Below are 23,249 nucleotides of genomic sequence, written 5' to 3' on the forward strand. Positions count from 1 at the left end.
GGCTGTCACAAAACAGTCCAGCCACGAGATAGATAGATTTGATAGATAGATAGATTAGATAGATAGATCAATAGATGCAATATACATTTGAGAGATACGATAGATAGATAGATAGATTTGATAGATAAATAGATAGATTTGATAGATAGATAATTTCCCAGACAGAGAATTACAAGACCTGCGGTCTGGGACCCATGGTAAGGTTCCCAGAGGCAGTTGCGGTGCCAGGGGACGTGTATATGGCATGGATTTTAGGAACCGGGAGATGGAAATAGATGCTTGGTCGGTCCTCCTACTTCAAATTTGGGGCACTGCGCGTGCAATCTACTGTGCCACCAGATATGAGTGGTGTGTTCAGTAGTACTATTCTGATCAGTTTAATACCTGTTATGCCCCCTATCAGGGGACGTGTATATGGCATGTATTTTAGGAACCGGGAGATGGAAAAAGATGCTTGGTCGGTCCTCCTACTTCAAATTTTGGGCACTGCGCGTGCAATCTACTGTGATATGAGTGGTGTGGTTTTTTAAGCCACAGTGCAGCACCAGAGGCCAGAAAAATTTGGCATGTATTGTACACATGCCTGAAAAATGAGGTATTTTTGCAGTCGCTGCTGTAGCATCGGCCAGAAAAATTGATGTTTGTTTCGCAGGCAGAAAGTGCCCTAAAACATTGCGGCTTGAACCATAGTTGGTGGCGGATAAGTCACGCAAGTCATCCGGCATTCGAAGATAAAATACAGCAGCGTGTGGACCATTTTTAGCCCAAGGCAGCTCATCTCATCAGGCCTTTTTTAGTCGAATGTATCGCCCAATGTCAGTCCCTTCGGGATCCATCCCTCATTCATCTTAATAAAGGTGAGGTAATTTAGACTTTTTTGACCTAGGCGACTTCTCTTCTCAGTGACAATACCTCCTGCTGCACTGAAGGTCCTTTCTGACAGGACACTTGAAGCGGGGCAGGCCAGAAGTTCTATCGCAAATTGGGATAGCTCAGGCCACAGGTCAAGCCTGCACACCCAGTAGTCAAGGGGCTCATCACTCCTCAGAGTGTCGAGATCTGCAGTTAAGGCGAGGTAGTCTGCTACCTGTCGGTCGAGTCATTCTCTGAGGGTGGACCCTGAAGGGCTGTGGCGTTGCATAGGACTTAAAAAGCTCTGCATGTCCTCCATCAACAACACGTCTGTAAAGCATCCTGTCCTTGCCGGCGTGGTCGTGGCAGGAGGAGGATTACTTTCACCTCTTCCCCTGTTAGATTCCTGTTGTGCTGTGACATCACCCTTATACGCTGTGTAAAGCATACTTTTTAATTTATTTTGGAACTGCTGCATCCTTTCTGACTTGCGGTAATTCGGTAACATTTCAAGCACTTTATGCTTATACCGGGGGTCTAGTAGCGTGTACACCCAGTACAGGTCGTTCTCCTTCAGCTTTTTTATACCAGGGTCCCTCAACAGGCACGACAGCATGAAAGACCCCATTTGCACAAGGTTGGATGCCGAGCTACTCATGTCCCGTTCCTCATCCTCAGTGATCTCACTGAAGGTATCTTCTTCCCCCCAGCCACGTACAACACCACGGGTACCAGATAGGTGACAACGAGCACCCTGGGATGCCTGTTGTGGTTGGTCTTCCTCCTCCTCCTCAAAGCCACATTCCTCCTCTGACTCCTCTTCCTCACAATCCTCTTCCAGCATTGCCGTAGGTCCAGCAAGCGATGCTGATAAGGCTGTTTCTGGTGGTGATGGTGACCACAACTCTTCCTCTTCCTCTTCCTTTACCCAATGCGCAGTGTAGGTGATATACCTGCCCTGACCATGCTTTGCCGACCAGCTATCTGTGGTCAGATGGACCCTTGCCCCAACACTGTGTGCCAGACATGCCATTACTTCCTTTCGCACAATCGAGTACAGGTTGGGGATTGCCTTTTGTGAAAAGAAATTTCGTCCGGGTACCTTCCACTGCAGTGTCCCAATAGCTACAAATTTTTGGAACGCCTCAGACTCCACCAGCTTGTATGGTAAAAGCTGGCGGGCTAAGAGTTCAGACAAGCCAGCTGTCAGACGCCGGGCAAGGGGGTGAATTTGTGACATAGGCTTCATACGCTCAAACATGTCCTTGACAGACACCTGACTGTGGGAAGAAGAGCAGGAAATTCTCCGGAAGAGAGACAGAGTGGCGGATGGTTGAGAGGGGGCAAGGAGGACAGCAGTGGTTGACGTGGCTGAAGATGCTGGACCAGGAGGAGGATGGCGGCTTTGAGTTTGTGTGCTGCTTCTACTCATGTGTTGATCCCATAGGCGTTTGTGATGTGCGATCATGTGCCTTCGCAAAGCAGTTGTACCTAGGTGGGTGTTGGACTTGCCACGACTCAGTTTCTTTTGGCACAGGTTGCAAATGGCATCACTGTTGTCAGAGGCAGACACACAAAAAAAATACCACACTGCTGAGCTCTGCGATGACGGCATTCTGGTGGTGGCAACAGCATGCGTTGATTGGCTTGCTGTCTGGCTGACCCTGGGTGCCGATGCATGTTGTCTGACTGTGCCACTAGCTCCTTGCGACGACCTCCCCCTGCTTCCAACTCGTCTCCTCCTCCTCCTCTCTGTCTCCCCATCTGAACTTTCCCCCTGTTCTTCTTCTCTTCTAGCGGGCACCCACGTGACATCCACGGATGCATCGTCATCATCAACCGCTTCACTTGTATCTGACAAATCAACAAAGGAAGCAGCAGCAGGTACAACATCATCTTCATCACAGCGTACGTCCATGTCTGTAATGCTGCCTGACTGAGACATATCACTGTTATCTACATCCTCTGTCAATGATGGTTGCGCATCACTCATTTCTTCCAACTGATGTGTAAATAACTCCTCTGCCAGATCAAGTGAAGCGGCTGTGGTGCTAGTGTTGGTGGTGGCGGCAGGCGGGCGAGTGGTAACTTGAGAGGTGCCCGTAGATAAGCTGGAAGAGGATGGTGCGTCAAGGTTCGGAGTGGAAGCTATAGAAGATTGGGTGTCCTGTGTTAAAAAGTCAACTATGTCCTCCTCAGAACTTTTCGAGTTTATGGTACGTGGCCTCTGAACACTGGGCATTATTCTAGGGCCTAAGGGAATCACAGCACCACGACCACAACGGCACCTGCGGGGTGGCCTGCCTCTGCCTGTCATTTTTTTAAAAATGTACACTTACAATACTATTAAACAAGATATGAGTGGTGCCACTGGGCAAGTGGGCACAGTATACGCTGTGAGCCTGACACAAAAAAGCAGACTGATGTTTCACAGTCCAAAAAGTTGAATTTTTTTAAATTTACACTTACACTACTATTAAACAAGATATGAGTGGTGGCACTGGGCAAGTGGGCACAGTATACACTGTGAGCCTGGCACACACTCTGGCAGGCAGGCAACTGCAATTAGATTACCCTAGCAGACTGATGTTTCATAGTCAAAAAAGTTTTTTTTTTTAAATTTACACTACTGTTACAACAGAGTGGTGGCACTGTGGGCAAGTGGGCCTGGCACACACGCTGGCAGGCAGGCAACTACAATTAGATTACACAAGCAGACTGATGTTTCACAGTCAAAAAAGTTTGTTTTTTTAAAATGTACGTGGTGGCACTGGGCAAGTGGGCACAGTATACGCTGTGAGCCTGGCACAAACGCTGGCAGGCAGGCAACTGCAATTAGATTACACTAGCAGACTGATATTTAACAGTCAAAAAATTTTTTTTTTTTAAATTTACACTACTGTTACAACAGATATGAGTGGTGGCACTGTGGTCAAGTGGGCCTGGCACACACGCTGGCAGGCAGGCAACTGCAATTAGATTACACTAGCAGACTGATGTTTCACAGTCAAAAAAGTTTTTTTTTTTAAATTTACACTACTGTTACAACAGATATGAGTGGTGGCACTGTGGGCAAGTGGGCCTGGCACACACGCTGGCAGGCAGGCAACTGCAATTAGATTACACTAGCAGACTGATGTTTCACAGTCAAAAAAGTTTTTTTTTTTTTAAATTTACACTACTGTTTGTTACACCAGATATGAGTGGTGGCACTGGGCAAGTGGGCCTGGCACACACGCTGGCAGGCAGGCAACTGCAATTAGATTACACTAGCAGACTGATGTTTCACAGTCAAAAAAGATTTTTTTTTTTTTAAAATTTACACTACTGTTACAACAGATATGAGTGGTGGCACTGTGGGTAAGTGGGCCTGGAACACACGCTGGTAGGCAGGCAACTGCAATTAGATTACACAAGCAGACTGATGCTTCACAGTAAAAAAAAATATATATTTTTAAATTTACACTAATGTTACAACAGATATGAGTGGTGGCACTGGGCAAGTGGGCACAGTATATGCTGTGAGCCTGGCACACACGCTGGCAGGCAGGCAACTGCAATTAAATTACACTAGCAGACTGATGTTTAACAGTCAAAAAAGTTTTTTTTTTTTTTTAAATTTACGCTACTGTTACAACAGATATGAGTGGTGGCACTGTGGGCAAGTGGGCCTGGCACACACGCTGGCAGGCAGGCAACTGCAATTAGATTACACTAGCAGACTGATGTTTAACAGTCAAAAAAGTTTTGTTTTTTTTAATTTACTCTACTGTTACAACAGATATGAGTGGTGGCACTGTGGGAAAGTGGGCCTGGCACACACGCTGGCAGGCAGGCAACTGCAATTAGATTACACTGGCAGACTGATGTTTAACAGTCAAAAAAGATTTTTTTTTTAAATTTACACTACTGTTACAACAGATATGATTGGTGGCACTGTGGGCAAGTGGGCCTGGCACACACGCTGGCAGGCAGGCAACTGCAATTAGATTACACTAGCAGACTGATGTTTAACAGTCAAAAAAGTTTTTTTTTAAATTTACACTACTGTTACAACAGATATGAGTGGTGGCACTGTGGGCAAGTGGGCCTGGCACACACGCTGGCAGGCAGGCAACTGCAATTAGATTACACTAGCAGACTGATGTTTAACAGTCAAAAAAGTTTTTTTTTTTTTAATTTACACTACTGTTACAACAGATATGAGTGGTGGCACTGTGGGCAAGTGGGCCTAGCATACATGCTGGCAGGCAGGCAACTGCAATTAGATTACACTAGCAGACTGATGTTTCACAGTCAAAAAAGTTTTTTTTTTAAAATTTACACTACTGTTACAACAGATATGAGTGGTGGCACTGTGGGCAAGTGGTTCTGGCACACACGCTGACAGGCAGGCAACTGCAATTAGATTACACTAGCAGACTGATGTTTCACAGTCAAAAAAGTTTAGTTTTTTTTAAATTTACACTACTGTTACAACAGATATGAGTGGTGGCACTGTGGGCAAGTGGGCCTGGCACACACGCTGGCAGGCAGGCAACTGCAATTAGATTACACAAGCAGACTGATGTTTCACAGTCAAAAAAGTAAAAAAAAAAAAAAGCAGCCCTAAAAAGGGCTTTTTGGGGTGCTGTCCTTACAGCAGAGATCAGATGAGTCCTTCAGGACTGTAGTGGACACTGAATACACTAGCCTAGCTATCAATTTCCCTATTAAATCAGCAGCAGCTACACTGTCCCTCCTCTTACTAAGAAAGCAGCTTCCGAATGAATCTAAAATGGCTGCTGTCCAGGAGCTGGGAGGGTCTGGGAGGGAGGGAGGGTCTGCTGCTGATTGGCTGGAATGTGTCTGCAGACTGTGAGATACAGGGTCAAAGTTTACTCAATGATGACGAATAGGGGGCGGATCAAACATCGCATATGTTCGCCCGCCGTTGCGAACGCGAACAAGCTATGTTCGCCGGGAACTATTCGCTGGCGAACTATTCGGGACATCACTATTCTTGAGTTTACAAAACAGGCCATTCTCACGTAGTCTCTGAAGAACCTGTGTAACATCAGAACGATGAGCCTCAAGTGTGGGTGAGTGTATGAGGATGTCGTCCAAGTACACCACAACACACTGTTGCAACATATCTCGTAGGACATCATTAATAAATTCCTGGAAAACAGCAGGAGCATTACATAGCCCAAAGGGCATTACAAGATACTCATTATGCCCGCTCCTGGTGTTAAATGCTGTTTTCCATTCGTGGCCCTCCTTGATCCTAACGAGATTGTACGCTCCTCTCAAATCAAGTTTAGTAAAGACCATAGCTCCCTTGAGGCGGTCAAAGAGTTCTGTAATGAGCGGAATAGGGTAAGCATTCTTAATGGTAAGATGATTAAGACCCCTATAATCGATGCATGGTCTTAACTCACCACCCTTTTTCTTCACAAAGGAGAAGCCAGCCCCTGCAGGAGAGCAGGATTTGCAGATGATCCCCCGCAACAGATCATCTGCAACATACTCCTCCATAGCTATGGCACAATCGTAAGACCGGTGAGGAGGCAACGTACCGGCAACGTACCGGCATGCAACTTGTCAAAAATGTCTAGGAACTCTTGGTACTCCTCTGGCAATTGAGATACCGAAGAAGTATACAAGACTTTAACTTGTTTCCGAAGACAAGTGGAAATACATTGCGGAGATCACGACAAAATTTCGGACCTGCGCCAGTTGAGACTGAGATTGTGCTTTTGGAGCCAAGGATAACCCAGAACAACCAGAAAATGCAGAGAGTTTATCACCTGGGACTGGAGGGTTTCAAAATGGAGAGCCCCAACAGCCATGGATAATGGAGCAGTTTCATGAGTAACGAGTGTGGGCTGAAGGGGCCTGCCATCAATGGCCTCATTAGCAAGCGGAACGGTCCGAGGCAAAACAGAAATGGAGTGCTTTGATACAAAAGCACTGTCAATGAAATAGCCCGCAGCACCAGAGTCAACAAGAGCCTGGGTGACTATGGAGGAGACCACCCAGGAAAGGACAACCGTGACCAAAGGTTTCTCCTTTAGCGGTTCCGGGGAGAAGGATAAACCACCCAAGGTCTGCCCCTGACAGGACCTTAGGTGTAAGCATTTCCCGGCCATGTAGGACAAGACTTCAAAAAGTGGCCCTGTAACCCACAATAGAGGCAGAGTCCCTCCCTCCTCCTAAAGGCCCTCTCTGTGGTGGAGAGACGCGTGAATTCCAACTGCATCGGCTCAGTAGTACCTGGTGACTCGGGACCAGGAGGCATGGGAGGAGAGGGAGGCATGGGTGGGAACGAACACGTAGGAGACAACGGAACAGGAGGCTTCTGCAAGCGCTCCTTGAAAGAGGGTCTCTCACTTAGTCTGATGTCAATTAGGATAAAAAAGACATCAATGCCTCGAGATCTTCTGGTAAATCTCTTTAATCGCATCAGAGAGCCCATGAAAGAAGGCGGCAACAAGGGCTTCATTGTTCCAACCTACCTCTGCGGCAAGCATACGGAACTCAATGGCATACTGAGCAACAGATCTTGTACCTTGCTGAATGGACATGAGTCGTTTAGCAGCAATGGAGGAGCGAGCCGGAACATCAAATATCCTTCGAAAGGAGGCCACAAATTCAGGGTAATTTGAAATCATAGGTGTATTAGTCTCCCACAAGGGATTAGCCCAGGCAAGAGCTGTGTCAGAGAGTAACGAGATGAGAAATCCCACCTTAGCTATGTCAGAGGGAAACGCCTGAGGTAACATCTCAAAGTAAATGCCCACCTGGTTCAAAAACCCTCTGCACTGATTAGGATTGCCTCCATTACGCTGAGGTAGAGGTGCAGAACTGGACATGCTCCTGGTAGGACTAGGTGCAGCAGCGGAAACAGGAGCAGCCATAACTTGCGGGACACTTTGGTCCAAATGTGCAGTGCGAATCAGCAGAGTTTGCAGGGATAGAGCAAATTGATCCAAGCGGTGATCCTGTTCATCCATCCTGGAAATTATGGCAGGTAAAGGTGGATTATTAGCACCATCAGAATTCATGGCCTTTGCGTAATGTCAGGGTGCTAGGAATCAGACTGAGACGAGAAGTGCAAAAATAATCAAACCTTTATTAATAGCAAAAAATAATAAAAAGTCCACAAGTCAAATAACAAGCCAGGAATCAAAACCAGAGCTGGTAGTCAGATGAGCCGAGTCAGGAGCCAAAGCGAGTAGTCAGATAATCCGGAATCAGGAACAAGGAGAACAGCAGAGTCAGGAACAAGCCAGGGATCAGGAACCAGGAGGGACATCAGACAGCCAAGTAATACACAGGAGCTCTCACATACAGGTCTGAGACAACGCAAGGGCAAAGCATACTGAACAGAGGCCCTTTAAACAATAAGTGATGAAATCACAATTCTGAGACTGCATCCTGTCTCACACAGATGATGTACACCAGCCTGGCCATAAAAGGAAGTGCAGGAAATGAGCAGCATCACACAGTATGCACCTGAGTCAGCAAGAGAGGTGAGTAAAATGGCTGCCAGTAGCACATGGCAAACCAAACAGGGAAAAAACCCTGACATCTACTTAGTTAAAATAAATACAAACTTGCCTATACAATAAAAATAAACCCTAAGCAAGCTACAATGTAACTATTAGTTATATTGTAGCTATCTTAGGGTTTATTTTATAGGTAAGTATTTAGTTTTAAATAGGAATAATGTAGTTAATGATAGTAATTGTATTTAGATTTATTTAAATTATATTTCAATTATGGGGTGTTAGGGTTAGACTTAGGTTTAGGGGTTAATAAATGTAATATAGTGGCGGCGACGTTGGGGGTGGCAGATTAGGGGTTAATAAGTGTAGGTAGGTTGCGGCGACATTGGGGGCGGCAGATTATGGGTTAATATATATAATGTAGGTGTCCGTGATGTTGGGGGCGGCAGATTAGGGGTTAATAAGTGTAAGATTAGGGGTGTTTAGACTCGGGGTTCATGTTAGGGTGTTAGGTGTAAACATAAAAAGTGTTTCCCCATAGGAATCAATGGGGCTGCATTACTGAGTTTTACGCTGCTTTTTTGCAGGTGAGACTTTTTCTCAGCCGGCTCTCCCCATTGATGTCTATGGGGAAATCGTGCACAAGCACGTACGACCAGCTTACCGCTGACTTAAGCAGCGCTGGTATTGGAGTCCGGTATGGAGCTCAATTTTGCTCTACGCTCACTTCTTGCCTTTTAACGCCGGGTTTGTAAAAACCTGTAATACCAGCGCTGCAGGTAAGTGAGCGGTGAGAAAAAAATGCTCGTTAGCACCGCACAGCTCCTAACACAAAACTCATAATCTGTCCGTAAATAATTCCTATTTAAAACTAAATACTTACCTATAAAATAAACCCTAAGCTAGCTACATTATAACTAATAGTTACATTGTATCTAGTATAGGTTTTATTTTTATTTCACAGGCAAGTTTGTATTTATTTTAACTAGGTAGAATAGTTACTAAATAGTTATTAACTATTTACTAACTACCTAGCTAAAATAAATACAAATTTACCTGTAAAATAAAACCTAACCTAGGGGGGCGGAGCCGACCATGCCTTGAAATGGCCGCACTATTCTGATGCTCCGTGCTTAGTATGGCACCCAGGGGCTAAAACGCTTTCCTAAAGCCTGAATTTGAGACATGCTGCAGTGGAAGGGACAGGGCACAGAACGGTGAACAGCAGAAGGGCAAAGCCGACATGTAAAACCACTTAAATCAACCTGAACAGCCTGAAAACACGCGCCCCTGTTGCGCTACCTGGGAAACCCCAAACAGCCTCCTCTCACTTACAGCGCTCATCGATGCGGCAGAGGCCTAGAGCTAACAACGGATGCTGAGCATACTACAGAGGGATAGCCCGGTGAGTGACCACAACCACACTCCCCAAACAGGCCCACAAACAGTTCCGGACAGCACACAGCATAGCGCCCCTGCTACTAGGGCCTAGAAACCCTGTTAGCCTTAATCCCTTGAAATGGCACAACATGGCCTAATAAAACTTGAATATGGACTGCCTTAAACTAATTAAAAGCCAATAACGGTTGATGGGAGAAGAACTACACTAATCAACAGACACAATAATGGACATTGCAAATTAATAACTTAAAAAAAAAGCTGCACAGACGTTATCCAGCCTTCTGGGGCCTAACCTAACTCACTGAGCAACTCCCCTGATCTGGAGTTTTATTCATCTACTTATTTTAGGCAAAGAAGCTACGTTTTTGCAAGAAGTGGATAGTGAGATTACCACAATACACAGGCCTTAATGACTCGCCTCATTCTTTATAACTCAGAAAAGCCTAGGCCTGTAACTAAAATACATAGGAGGTGCCATTTTTTTTTCTCTCTTCTCTAAAAGACTTCCTGTTGCACACAGCAAATAACCCTTAAGAAAACATAAAGCTTCCATTATATAACTAGCAATAAGGACCTCCTGCAAAAGAAGTGCTGATCCTGCAGCTCAATAAAAGAACTTAACCCTGCAACAAACAGCACTCAGTGAGCGTTTTAAACATAATTAAGCAGCAACAAAGTTTTCTTTATTCTCTCTCTCCTTCTGCTAAGTACATCAAAAATCAACAAACACAACGCAGAAAATGACAACAAAGAGACTAAACAGATCTGAGAAGACCACTAAAACATCTAATACACCCAGTACCAAGATGAGCACATTTTTCCAAAAATTACAAACATCCCCTACTACAGAGGGAGAGGATTCACAACAATCACAAGATGAACTCTTAAATGCAGCATCCCAGGGTGAGGACTCCCCTGTTACAAGAGCTGACCTGAAAGAACTTCCCACCAGAGCTGATCTTACTAATTTCTTTCAACAAGTTAATCAGGTACTGAAAGATGGTCTCTCAGGGATTAAAAAAGAAGTAGCGGAGCTGGGTGGTAGAGTAGCCTATCTGGAAGAACAAGATGAAGAAACCACCTCTACTCTAGATCTGCTTACGAGAAAAATTGATACACAGGAATCTCAGATTGAATTCCTCACCTCTAAGCTAGAGGACTTGGACAACAGAGGGAGAAGACAGAACATACGCATAAGAGGAATATCAGAGAAAGTATCCTCAGATTTACTACAAAACTTCTTACAAAAAATCTTCAAACACCTAATGGGAGACTCCACCATGGAAGATATACCTTTAGATAGAGCTCATAGAGCTTTGAGACCGCCCCCAAGAGACGGCGAACCTCCCAGAGATGTAATCATCCGCTTCCACAAATTCACAGATAAAGAGAAAATTATGACTTCTACGAGGAAACAACAATCCTTTCAAATAGAAGGGAACAAACTTCAATTCTTTGCAGATCTGAGCCCAATCACTCTCCAGAACAGGAAAGAAGCGAGGTACCTCACAATCCACTTAAAAGAGCAAGGTCTGACCTACAGATGGGGATTTCCTTTCAGCATCAGAGTCATGAAAGACAACATAATATACACATATAGGACCCCAGATGATTTGGAACAGTTCTGTAAATCGTTGGACATCCCTCCTCCTTCGCTCCCCGCATTAGAACCCCCCCAAAACTCTACTCAAAGAAAAGATTCCACACAACCACAACCTCAAAGGCATCACTGGCAGAAAATTTCCAAGAAGAGACCAAGAGAAACATTAACAGCACAGACTGCATCAAATGATGAGCCAGATATTGACCTATAGCAGAGAATATGGGTTTAAGGAACTTTGAAGCCATTAATGACGTAATCCAGTATAATTGAGATATAACTGTATATGTCATGTCAGATCCTAGAATGATCCCTATGCTTACTGTTTATAGCTAATAATGTTTTTCTTTACAGCTAATGAGATATAAGTGTATAGGACATGCCAGATTTCTAGGTGATCCCTCTGTTTAATGTTCATAATTAACAATGTAGATTTATAATTTATAATTAATGTTTTATAGTATTCCACTGCAGGACATTTGCTAATATCCCAAAATTAGAAAGCACCCCTAGGGTTGCCATCCAACCTAATTGGTTGAGTTATTTCCCCAACGACTCCCTCCTTCAGGACAGAGTCCAGTTATGGGATTATAAATCCCTGGTTTTGTATTGTTGTTTGGTTATTTGTTTTTTTCGTGTTAATGTTAACCAAGTCTCTAATGCTTTTTTCTACTTTCCAATGCTCGAGGGCCAACTGCACAGCGACTGACATACTCACAAAATTTACGGCAGACATCCCTCTCTGGTATGAAGACGAACTCCACAGGGTAAGCAAGAGACACACATGCAAGGACCACCCCACTGAGAACTGGGATAAAAATCAGCGCACGCACAATTTTATAGTGTAATGGGGACTACACATAGGGACATCTCCTTATTATCACAAAATTGTAAAGGTCTTAACTCCCCCACTAAACGATCTATAGCTCTTAATTGGTTCAAGAGAGAGGGAGCAAACATAGTATTTGTCCAAGAGACACACTTCCTCAAAGACAAAGAACCCATCTTTAAATCCAAAGAGTTCCCATCCCTCTTCCTTCACTCACACGAGAAAAAGACGAATGGAGTGGGAATACTATTTAACAGAAATACTCCCTTTCAACTAACAGACAAATACACAGACAAGGAGGGCAGGTACATCATCCTAGTTGGAACCTTGTTCAATAATTGGGTTACCCTGGCCAACAGAAGGGGATATTAATATTGGGAGGAGATCTTAATGTTGCATTACTACCTGCAGTTGATTGTTCTCAAGGTTCTAGCTCCACCACTAAAAGTACTAGACACTCCATTAATAACACTTTAAAACAACTTACACTGATTGACATATGGCGCTTCCTACATCCGACCACACGCAACTACTCATTCTATTCCAACCCGGCAAAATCATACTCTAGAATTGATTACTGGTTTATAGAACATAAAAGTATATCATTGATTAGGGATGCAAATATACAGACAATAGCCTGGTCCGATCATGCATCTATCTCTATGAGCCTGGAATGGCCATCAGCCCCAGTGCTACCCTACCTATGGAGACTAGATGAAACGCGTCTCATAGATCCCATCACCCATACACAAGTACTAAGTGACATCACTGAATATTTCAGGACAAATTTAAACACTTCTAGTGGGATACCCTCGGTGTGGCTAGCTCATAAAGCTTACATGAGAGGACAGTTTATGAGAGACAAAATCAATCATAGACGCAAGGCAAACGCATATTATACACAACTGCTACAAAACCTCCAAACAACGGAAATAGCCCACAAAAATAACCCATCAGAGAGGAAATCTCTTATAGACCTAAACAAAGCGAGAGACCTCTTAAAGGAATACTTAAATAAAGAAGCATGTAGAAAAGCATTATACCTACAAAAACTATACTATCAGGGAGGGAATAAGGCAGGTACACTACTGGCCAGGGCCCTACGATGCAAATCCCTCCACAACCACATCTTTAATATAACAGATAACAGAGGAGCAGAAATCGTAGAATCTACATTAATAGCACAATCTTTTAAAGATTATTACAAAGACTTATACAACCTCCCTAAGCCCATCATGACACCACAGAATAATACATTAGATCAATACCTCCAGGAATCCGACCTGACTCAGATACAACCAGATGATCGAGAAGTCTTAGAAAGCCAAATCACCCTAAAAGAAATTTTAGAAGCGATAGATAGCCTACCATCCAATAAAAGCCCAGGACCGGATGGGTTTTCTAATAAATACTATAAACAATTTAGAGATCAATTAGCACCACACTTACTAGCCCTTTTTAAACAAATTGACGAATCTGGACAGCTCCCTAAAGAATGTTTTGAAGCCCACATTACCGTCATACCTAAACCAGGCAAATCCCCTAAACTTACAAGTAATTATAGACCCATATCACTATTAAATACGGACCTTAAAATTTATACAAAAATTCTAGCCAATCGTTTAAATAAAATCTTGCCTCAAATAATTCACACAGACCAGTCTGGTTTTGTCCCGGGAAGGGAGGCGAGGGACAACACTATTAGGGTACTCCAACTAATAGAATACGCTAAAACAACCAATACTGAAATGATTATAATTTCAACTGACGCGGAAAAGGCGTTTGATCGCCTAAACTGGAACTTTCTATTCGCCACACTGGGTAAGATAGGGGTGGGAGAAAAGATGATTCGTAGGATAAAATGTTTATACCAATCCCCCTCAGCAAAAGTACGTGTTAATGGCCTGGTTTCAGACCCATTTGAAATAAGTAATGGAACGAGACAAGGATGCCCCCTCTCCCCAATCTTGTTTATCATCAGTATGGAGGTGCTAGCACAGAGAGTCAGGAATAATCCACTAATATCGGGAATTAAAATAGGTCCCTTAGACTTTAAAATATCGATGTATGCAGATGACGTCCTTTTTACTTTATCTTCCCCAGAACCTTCCACCTCCGCAGTATTACAAGAATTAAAAAGATTTGGGGAATTTTCTAACTTTTCAGTAAACGAACAGAAATCCGAAATATTAAACATCTCCCTTTCTAGAATTAAGTTTAAATCCCTGTTAGATCACTGCCCATTTAAACATCAACCAAAAGCCATTAAATATTTGGGGATCTACTTAACCCAGAACCCCAAATCCCTTCTACAATTGAACTTTAAAAACCTTATCAACTCAATCTCACACGACCTACAAACTTGGAAAGATCGCCCATTCTCATGGTGGGGAAGAATTCAAATTTTGAAAATGAATATATTACCCAGAATACTTTATGCTATTCAAGCAATACCTATAGCCCTTCCACGCCATTTATTAGATCAAACCCAAAAAATCATGAATCAGTTTGTGTGGGGGAAAATAAAGCCCAGAATCAAAAAACTAACAATGTACAGAGCCGTGAGGGAAGGAGGGTTAGGATTGCCAAACATTGAGACATATTACCAAGCTACGAGCCTTCAAAGAATTATAGACTGGCATAGAAACAAAGATAGGAAGGCGTGGATCCCAATGGACTCCCACATCTTGCATACACCCAACCCCGGGGCCTTATGTTGGATAGAAAAACAGAATAGACCACCATGGCTAAAATGCTATTCTCTACTTTCACATGTCTTCGATACATGGGACGGTATTATTAAAAAATACTCAGGCATCTCCACAACGATTTCCCCTATGCTCCCCATTTCCCCAAATGCAGAACTGAAGGGAGGAATCAGATTCGACAAAACAAATTCAAATATGTGGGAGATGGGTTACACAACTCCACTTAGTTCATTGGTTATAGATGGGAAACTTAAACAAAGGCAAGAATTAACGGACATACTAGGCGGCGCTTTTACAAACTGGTTAAAATATAACCAAATACACCACCTCATACAAACACACCCACAGAAACAACTGCTGACCAGGCACCTAACTCCATTTGAAATGACCTGTACAGCTGACCTCCCCGCACATCACACTTTATCATTAGCTAGGAAACTCTTGATCCAAGCCCAAAAAGGAGGACTACCTGACTATGTTGACCGTTGGCACAAAGATCTAGGTAGGGAACTAACAGAGACGGAGTGGGATCATATTTTTCAGAGTATCAGAAAGTCATCTTTCTCCACAAAATACTTGGAAACTAACTTTAAACTGTTAACAAGATGGTACCTCACCCCCTCAAGACTGAAGAGTATATTTCCTTCCTCATCTGAACTCTGTTGGAGAGGGTGCGGATTGCGGGGGACCCTTCTCCACATTTGGTGGGAGTGCCCCAAAATCAAACCCTTCTGGGAAAAGATCCAAGAGCAGGTTAGCAACACACTGGACACAGACAGTCATTTTACCTTAGAACCAGAAGTAGCACTATTGAATCTCCCCACAAAATGTAAGTGTAGGTTAAGAAGCAGACTAATCCAGCTGTCACTAAACACAGCTAGACTACTAATAGCCCGGGGGTGGAAAACTCAAATATGCCCATCATTTGGGGAGTGGTCGGCTCTCATGAAAGACACCCTGTCTATGGAGGAATATGGTTACTTTAAATCTAACAAAATAGCATTCTTCCACGACCTAAAATTTATATGGGATGAATTACAACATAAGATGCCTCTTAACACTAGGAAGTGTTCACAAGATACGAGTGTGACATGAAAAGTATATTTGACTTATGACAGATAGAAACAACATGACAGAACTGACCTTTCTTACTTTTCCACGACCTGGAGGCTAGAGAGATAAACAAGCCGGTCCGGGGGATCTGACAAAGACACGCTGTGCAGGGGGCCCTCGTAGTATGACACGGAACACGCACAAGAGAGACTTGGTAAGTTATACAGTTTGGTTATTGTTTTGTTTTTCTTAAAATCAACCCAAGAAGTGCATTAGTTGTTTATGAAGCTATGAGTGATGTATAGGTACTGCATTTATCCAAGTGAACTGCTTTTATTACATGAGCGAACTAATGTACTGTACTATATATAAAATTCAATAAAGACAATTAAATATAAAAAAAATAAAACCTAACCTGTCTTACACTAACACCTAACCTTACACTACAATTAAATAAATTACATAAATTAAATACAATTACCTAAAATGGATCTTCGGGGGTTAGGGTTAGTTTTTTTTAATGGTTTATTGGGTGGGTTTTATTTTTAGATTAGGGTTTGGGCACTTGAAAAAGAGCTAAATGCTCTTTTAAGGGCAATGCCTATCCAAATGCCCCTTTCAGGGCAATGGGGAGCTTAGTTTTTTTTTAGTTAGGATTTTATTTGGGGGGTTGGTTGTGTGGGTGGTGGGTTTTACTGTTGGGGGGGTGTTTGTATTTTTTTTTACAGGTAAAAGAGCTAATTTCTTTGGGGCAATGCCCCGCAAAAGGCCCTTTTAAGGACTATTGGTAGTTTAGTTTAGGCTAGGGTTTTTTTTTGTTTTTTTTTTGGGGGGGGGGTTTATTTTGATATGGCTATTAGATTAGGTGTAATTAGTTTAAATATCTGATACAAAATTTTTAATTTTGTGTAATTTAGTGGGGTTTATTTTTGTAATTTAGTTAATTGTATTTAATTATGTAATTTATTTAATTGTAGTGTAAGGTTAGGTGTTAGTGTAAGACAGGTTAGGTTTTATTTTACAGGTAAATTTGTATTTATTTTAGCTAGGTAGTTAGTAAATAGTTAATAACTATTTAGTAACTATTCTACCTAGATAAAATAAATACAAACTTGCCTGTGCAATAAAAATAAAACCTAAGCTAGATACAATATAGCTATTAGTTATATTGTAGCTAGCTTAGGGTTTATTTTATAGGTAAGTATTTAGTTTTAAATAGCAATTATTTAGTTATTAATAGTAGGTTTTATTTAGATTTATTTTAATTATATTTAAATTATGGGGTGTTAGGGTTAGGGTTAGACTTAGGTTTAGGGGTTAATAAATTTAGTATAGTGGCGGCGACGTTGGGGGCTGCAGATTAGGGGTTAATAAGTGTAGGTAGGTGGCGGCGATGTTAGGGGAGGCAGATTAGGGGTCAATAATAGTTAACTAGTGTTTGCGAGGCGGGAGTGTGGCGGTTAAGGGGTTAATATGTTTATTATAGTGGCGGCGATGTCCAGAGCGGCAGATTAGGGGTTAATAATTTTATTTTAGTGTTTACGATGTGGAAGGGCCTCGGTTTAGGGGTTAATATGTAGATTATGGGTGTTTGTGTACTTTTTAGCACTTTAGTTATGAGTTTTATGTTACAGCTTTGTAGCGTAAAACCCATAACTACTGACTTTAAAGGGATACTAAACCCAATTTTTTTATTTCATGATTCAGATAGAACATGAGATTTTAAGCACATTTCTAATTTACTCCTATTATCAATTGTTCTTTGTTCTCATGCTATCTTGATTTGAAAAAGCAGTACTGTAAGCTTTACAGCCAGATCATTTTTTGTTCAGCACATGGGTAGAACTTCCTGATTTGTGGCTAAATGTAGCAAACCAATCAGCAGCTCTACCAAGGTGCTGAACTAAAAAATGGGCCCGCTCCTAACCTTTTATTACTGCTTTTTCAAATCAAGATAACATGAGAACAAAGAAAAATTGATAATAGGAGTAAATTAGAAAGTTGCTTAAAATTACATGCTCTGTCTGAATCATGAAAGAAAAAATGAGGGGTTAGTATCCCTTTAAGTTTACGGTATGGATCTTGGCGGTATAGGCTGTACCGCTCACTTTTTGGCCTCCCAGGCAGACTTGTAATCCTGGCGCTATGGAAGTCCCATTGAAAAAAGACTTTATGCAAATTGCGTAAGTTAATTTGCATTACGGCCAAAAAAGTGTGCGGTGCAGCTAAACCTTCAAGACTCGTAATAAAATATTCCCTCTCATGCACAAGCTGTCATGGCTCGATGAGCCGCTCCGCTAGGGTTTCCGGAATTCTTTGCTATAGCATCATGCTGTCTAGCAATGTGACACGCATTCATGGCCCTCCCTCGCTGATGACGTCAGCTAGCCTCTATCCACCCGGCGTTTTGGAGAATGGAGGCCTGTTTGTTGGACTTTGTTCCATTGCTGGCTCCTTCTTCTGCTGTATAGTGAGTACTTACCTTGTTACCTGACCTTTGCCTGCTGGACTCTGCCTCTGCTTAACCACAAATCTGCCTGAAAGCTACCGGACCTTTGCCTGCCTGACTCTGCCTCTGCTTAACCCCAAATCTGTCTGAAAGATACCAGACCCCTGCCTGCCTCTGCCTCTGCTAAACCCCTAATCTGCCTGAAAGTTACTGGACCTTTGCCTGTTTGTTGGACTTTGTTCCATTGCTGGCTCCTTAGGAAATCTCGACTTGAGACCTGCAGGTTTAAAAGACCCCTAAACACAGTAGAATAGCATAATCAATAAATGCAAGAGACAATGCAAAAGCACTTTGAATTTCTAATGAGTAGTAGATTTTTTTCTGAGAAATGTCAATGTTATTACATTTTCCTTCCTAATGCATCATGTGACAGCCATCAGTCAATGCCAAAAATGCATATTTGTGTATTCTGTGAATCTTGCACATGCTCAGTAAGGGTTGGTGCCTCAGAAAGTGTGCATATAAAAAGATTAGGGACATTTAGATAATGCAAGTAAATTGGAAAGTTGTTTAAAATTGTTTGCTCTTTCTGAATCATGAAAATGTAATTTTCCCTTTAAAGGGCCATAATACCCTGTAGCGGTTCATGTCTGGCGCACATCGATAAATGTCAACAGCATACTCTGTCGGCATTTATCATAGCACAAGCATTTCTCATGAAATGCTTGTCCAATACCGCCCCCCTGCACATTAACAGCCAATCGGTCGGGTGCCAATCAACCCGATCATATCTGACCCGATTGTATGTTGTATCTGCCACTTCTTAACTCCTGATTCCGGCGAGCTTGAGGGCTCGCATGGAATTAGAATTAGAAGCATTTGGGCCTTAAATAAATCGGCCCCCAGGTATCAGATTTGGAATTAGCCATTGAGTCTTTAGTCAATTTAACACATTTGATGATAATGCGGATTGGAAATGTTCAGCTAACTGATCTTCTGTTCTGTGCTAAGAAAATTCTACTCAAGTATCTTTGATAGATGAACCATACGGAGCTTCCCTTACATATAATGAAGGGTCACGGCATGCTTTACATTCACAATATCATTAATATTATAATTTCTTTGTAAAACAATGCCAAATTCCATAATTCAGGGCAAATGATTAGCGGTACACAATGACACTGATCATGGTAAAAAAAAAAATACACTAAACAGACTAAACAAAACACTTTAATACAAAAGGAGGAGACTCTGATCCATGGAACAAATTCTGTATACTCTAAGACAGGTTGCATAGCCACAAGCACAGAGAAGCAAAATTACACTCTCATTAGAGTCTATCTTAGACCTCTCCCTGATATGTTGAGATTGTCCCAGGATGGAAGGTGCCCAGGCCTACAGTTCCCCATGCCAGGGCCAATTTCCCAGTTTCTGGGGACTGCCCTTGAATCCCCCATGAGATGCCTGCCTCTGCTGCCCCTACCTATTCCCTGTAGAATAACTAGGATGCAAAGAGGGGCAGCGGGCACAACACACCCGAGTAGGTGCAAGTATACACAATATATATATATATATTGTTTTGTAAAAATGTAAAGCTAGCACTGAAATGTACTTAGAAATGCTACAACCCCTTATTCAAAAAAGCTTCAGTGCAGGAATGTTAGAAAACACAATTATTTAAAAATTACCTTCTTGCCTTTTATCTTCAATAGATGTATCAAATGATCAAAGCCAATTAATAAGCTATGCAATTCTGTCACAAAAAGATCAAATACATAATGAAAAAAAGCAAGTCTGTCATATGAACGCATTACTTTGTATATAGATTTACTGTTATATTGCAAGATTCCAATATGAAAAACAAAAGTGAACTGAAAACCTGTAGCCTGGACTTTTATATTATAATAACCCATCAACTGGTTGATTGATCAGTTCTACAAAGTTGTTTAAGATAGTAGCATAGAATTTCTATGGAGGTAATTTACCTTCAGCCCTGACCAACCTGATCTTAAAGAGGCAGTCAACACCAAAATTGTTATTGTTTAAAAAAATAGATAATGCCTTTTCTACCCATTCCCAGCTTTGCACAACCAACATTGTTATATTAAAGGGATATTAAAGGGACAGTCTAGGCCAAAATAAACTTTCATGATTCTGATAGAGCATGTAATTTTAAACAATTTTCCAATTTACTTTTATCTCCAATTTTGCTTTGTTCTCTTGGTATTCTTAGTTGAAAGCTTAACCTAGGAGGTTCATATGCTAATTTCTTAGACCTTGAAGCCCACCTCTTTCAGATTGCATTTTAACAGTTTTTCACCACTAGAGGGTGTTAGTTCACATATTTCATATAGATAACACTGTGCTCATGCATGTGAAGTAATCTGGGAGCAGGCACTGACTGGCTAGACTGCAAGTCTGTCAAAAGAACTGAACAAGGGGCCAGTTTGCAGAGGCTTAGATACAAGATAATCACAGAGGTTAAAAGTATATTATTATAACTGTGTTGGTTATGCAAAACTGGGAAATGGGTAATAAAGGGATAATCTATCTTTTAAAACAATAAAAATTCTGGTGTAGACTTTCCCTTTAACCCCAATTTTTTTCTTTCATGATTCAGATAGAGCATGCAATTTTAAGCAACTTTCTAATTTAATCCTAGTATCAATTTTTCTTTGTTCTTATGTTTTCTTTATTTGAAAAAGCAGGAATATAAGCTTAAGAGCCGGCCCATTTTTGGTTCAACACCTGGGTAGTGCTTGGTGGTTGGCGACTAAATGTAGCAAACCATCAGCAAGGTCTACCCAGGTCCTGAACCAAAAATGGGCTGGTTCCTAACCTTATATTCTTGCTTTTTCAAATAAAGATGGCAAGAGAAGGAAGAAAAATTGATAATAGGAGTAAATTAGAAAGTTTGTCTATCTGAATCTTGAAAGTAACAATTTGGGGTTAGTTTCTCTTTAATATACTTTATAACATTTAAACCTCTAAATTTGTGCCTGTTTCTAAGCCACTACAGACAGCCTCTTATCACATGCTTTTTTTTATTAGCTTTTCACAACAGGAGACTGATCATTTATGTAAGCCATGTAGATAACATTTCTCCCCTGTTACTGAGGAAGAAGTTTCTGCACTTATACTGCAATCTCACCTCACTACCTGTCCACTTGACCCTATTCCCTCACAGCTACTCCCCTCCCTCTCTTCTACCCTTACCCCTATACTCACACACACTTTCAACCTCTCCCTCATCACCCGTACATTTCCTTAATCTCTGAAACATGCATTAGTCACACCTATCCTCAAAAAACCTCCCCTTGATCCAACCTCCCCATCCAACTATCACCCTATTTTCCTCCTCCCTCTTGCCTCAAAGCTTCTCGAAAAGCTAGTATATGCCCGCCTATCCCATTTCTTTACATTAAACTCCCTCCTTGACCCACTGCAATCTGGATTTCATCCCCATCACTCCACAGAGACAGCAATCATTAAGGTTAACCACGACCTACTTACAGCAAAATCAAAAGGCCGCTTCTCTCTGCTTATCCTCCTTGATCTATCTGCAGCCTTTGATACTGTTGACCACCCTCTTTTGCTCCAAACCCTCCAATCCTTCGGCATTTGTGACACAGCCCTCTCGTGGTTCTCTTCCTACCTGTAAAACCTTACCTTTAGTGTAGCCTTTTCTGGGCCCTCCTCTGCCCCGTCACCACTTTCTGTCGGGGTTCCGCAAGGCTCTGTCCTCGGTCCCTTTCTCTTCTCAATCTACATGTCATCATTATGTTCCCTAATTAAATCCCATGGTTTCCATTATCATTTGTATGCCGATGACACCCAGATCTACTTCTCTGCACCAGACCTATCTCCTTCCTTGCTAACCCGTGTCACTAACTGTCTTTCTCACATCTCTTCCTGGATGTCCTCTCACTACCTCAAGCTAAATCTCTCCAAAACTGAGCTCCTTATTTCCTTATTAACTCTATCATTACACCTACCCCGCATGCCCGATGTCTAGGGGTCACTCACTCAGATCTTTCTTTCACTCCTCACATTCAGTCCTTGGCTAAATCCTGCCGCTTCCACCTTAAAAAAACATCTCTAAAATTAGACATTTCCTTACACAAGACACAGCTAAGATTTTAATCCACTCTCTCATCCTTTCCAACCTCAATTACTGCAACCCTGTCCTATCTGGTCTCCCCAGCTACCGCCTAGCTCCTTTACAATCCATAAGGAATGCATCTGCCAGGCTCATCTTCCTTACACGTCACACTTCATCTGCTGCACCTCTTTACCAATCCCTTCACTGGCTTCCTCTTGCCTCTAGGATTAAACACAAAATTCTCAGTCTGACATATAAAGCCCTCAACTGCACTGCTCCCCCTATATCTCAGACCTTGTCTCCAGATACTCTCCCTCCTATCCCCTTCGCTCTGCTCATGACCTCCTCCTCTTCTCCTCTATTTTTACCTCCGCATACACTGGCTTACAGGACTTCTCCAGACTGGCTCCCATCTTGTGGAACTCTCTGCCTCGCTCCACAAGACTCTCCCCTAGTTTTGAAAGCTTCAAGCGCTCCCTAAAGACTTTACTGTTCAGGGATGCATACAACCTACACTAACATTTCTTTATACCAGTTCCTCTCCTCCATTACTATCCCCTGAACCCCCTTAGCATGTAAGCCTAAGAGTCCAGCTTTTTAAGAGCTGACTACAACAGTGCGACTCTTGGCAGGGCCCTCTACACGTTTTATCCCTATAAATGTTTTGTTGTACTCTGCATTTGTTTATAGCGCTGCGGAATCTGTTGGTGCTCTACAAATAACTGAAAATAATAAAAATAATAACATTGTGCCACAATGGCCTAG

This window comes from Bombina bombina, chromosome 2 (genome assembly GCF_027579735.1).
Source record: "Bombina bombina isolate aBomBom1 chromosome 2, aBomBom1.pri, whole genome shotgun sequence".
Taxonomy (NCBI): domain Eukaryota; kingdom Metazoa; phylum Chordata; class Amphibia; order Anura; family Bombinatoridae; genus Bombina; species Bombina bombina.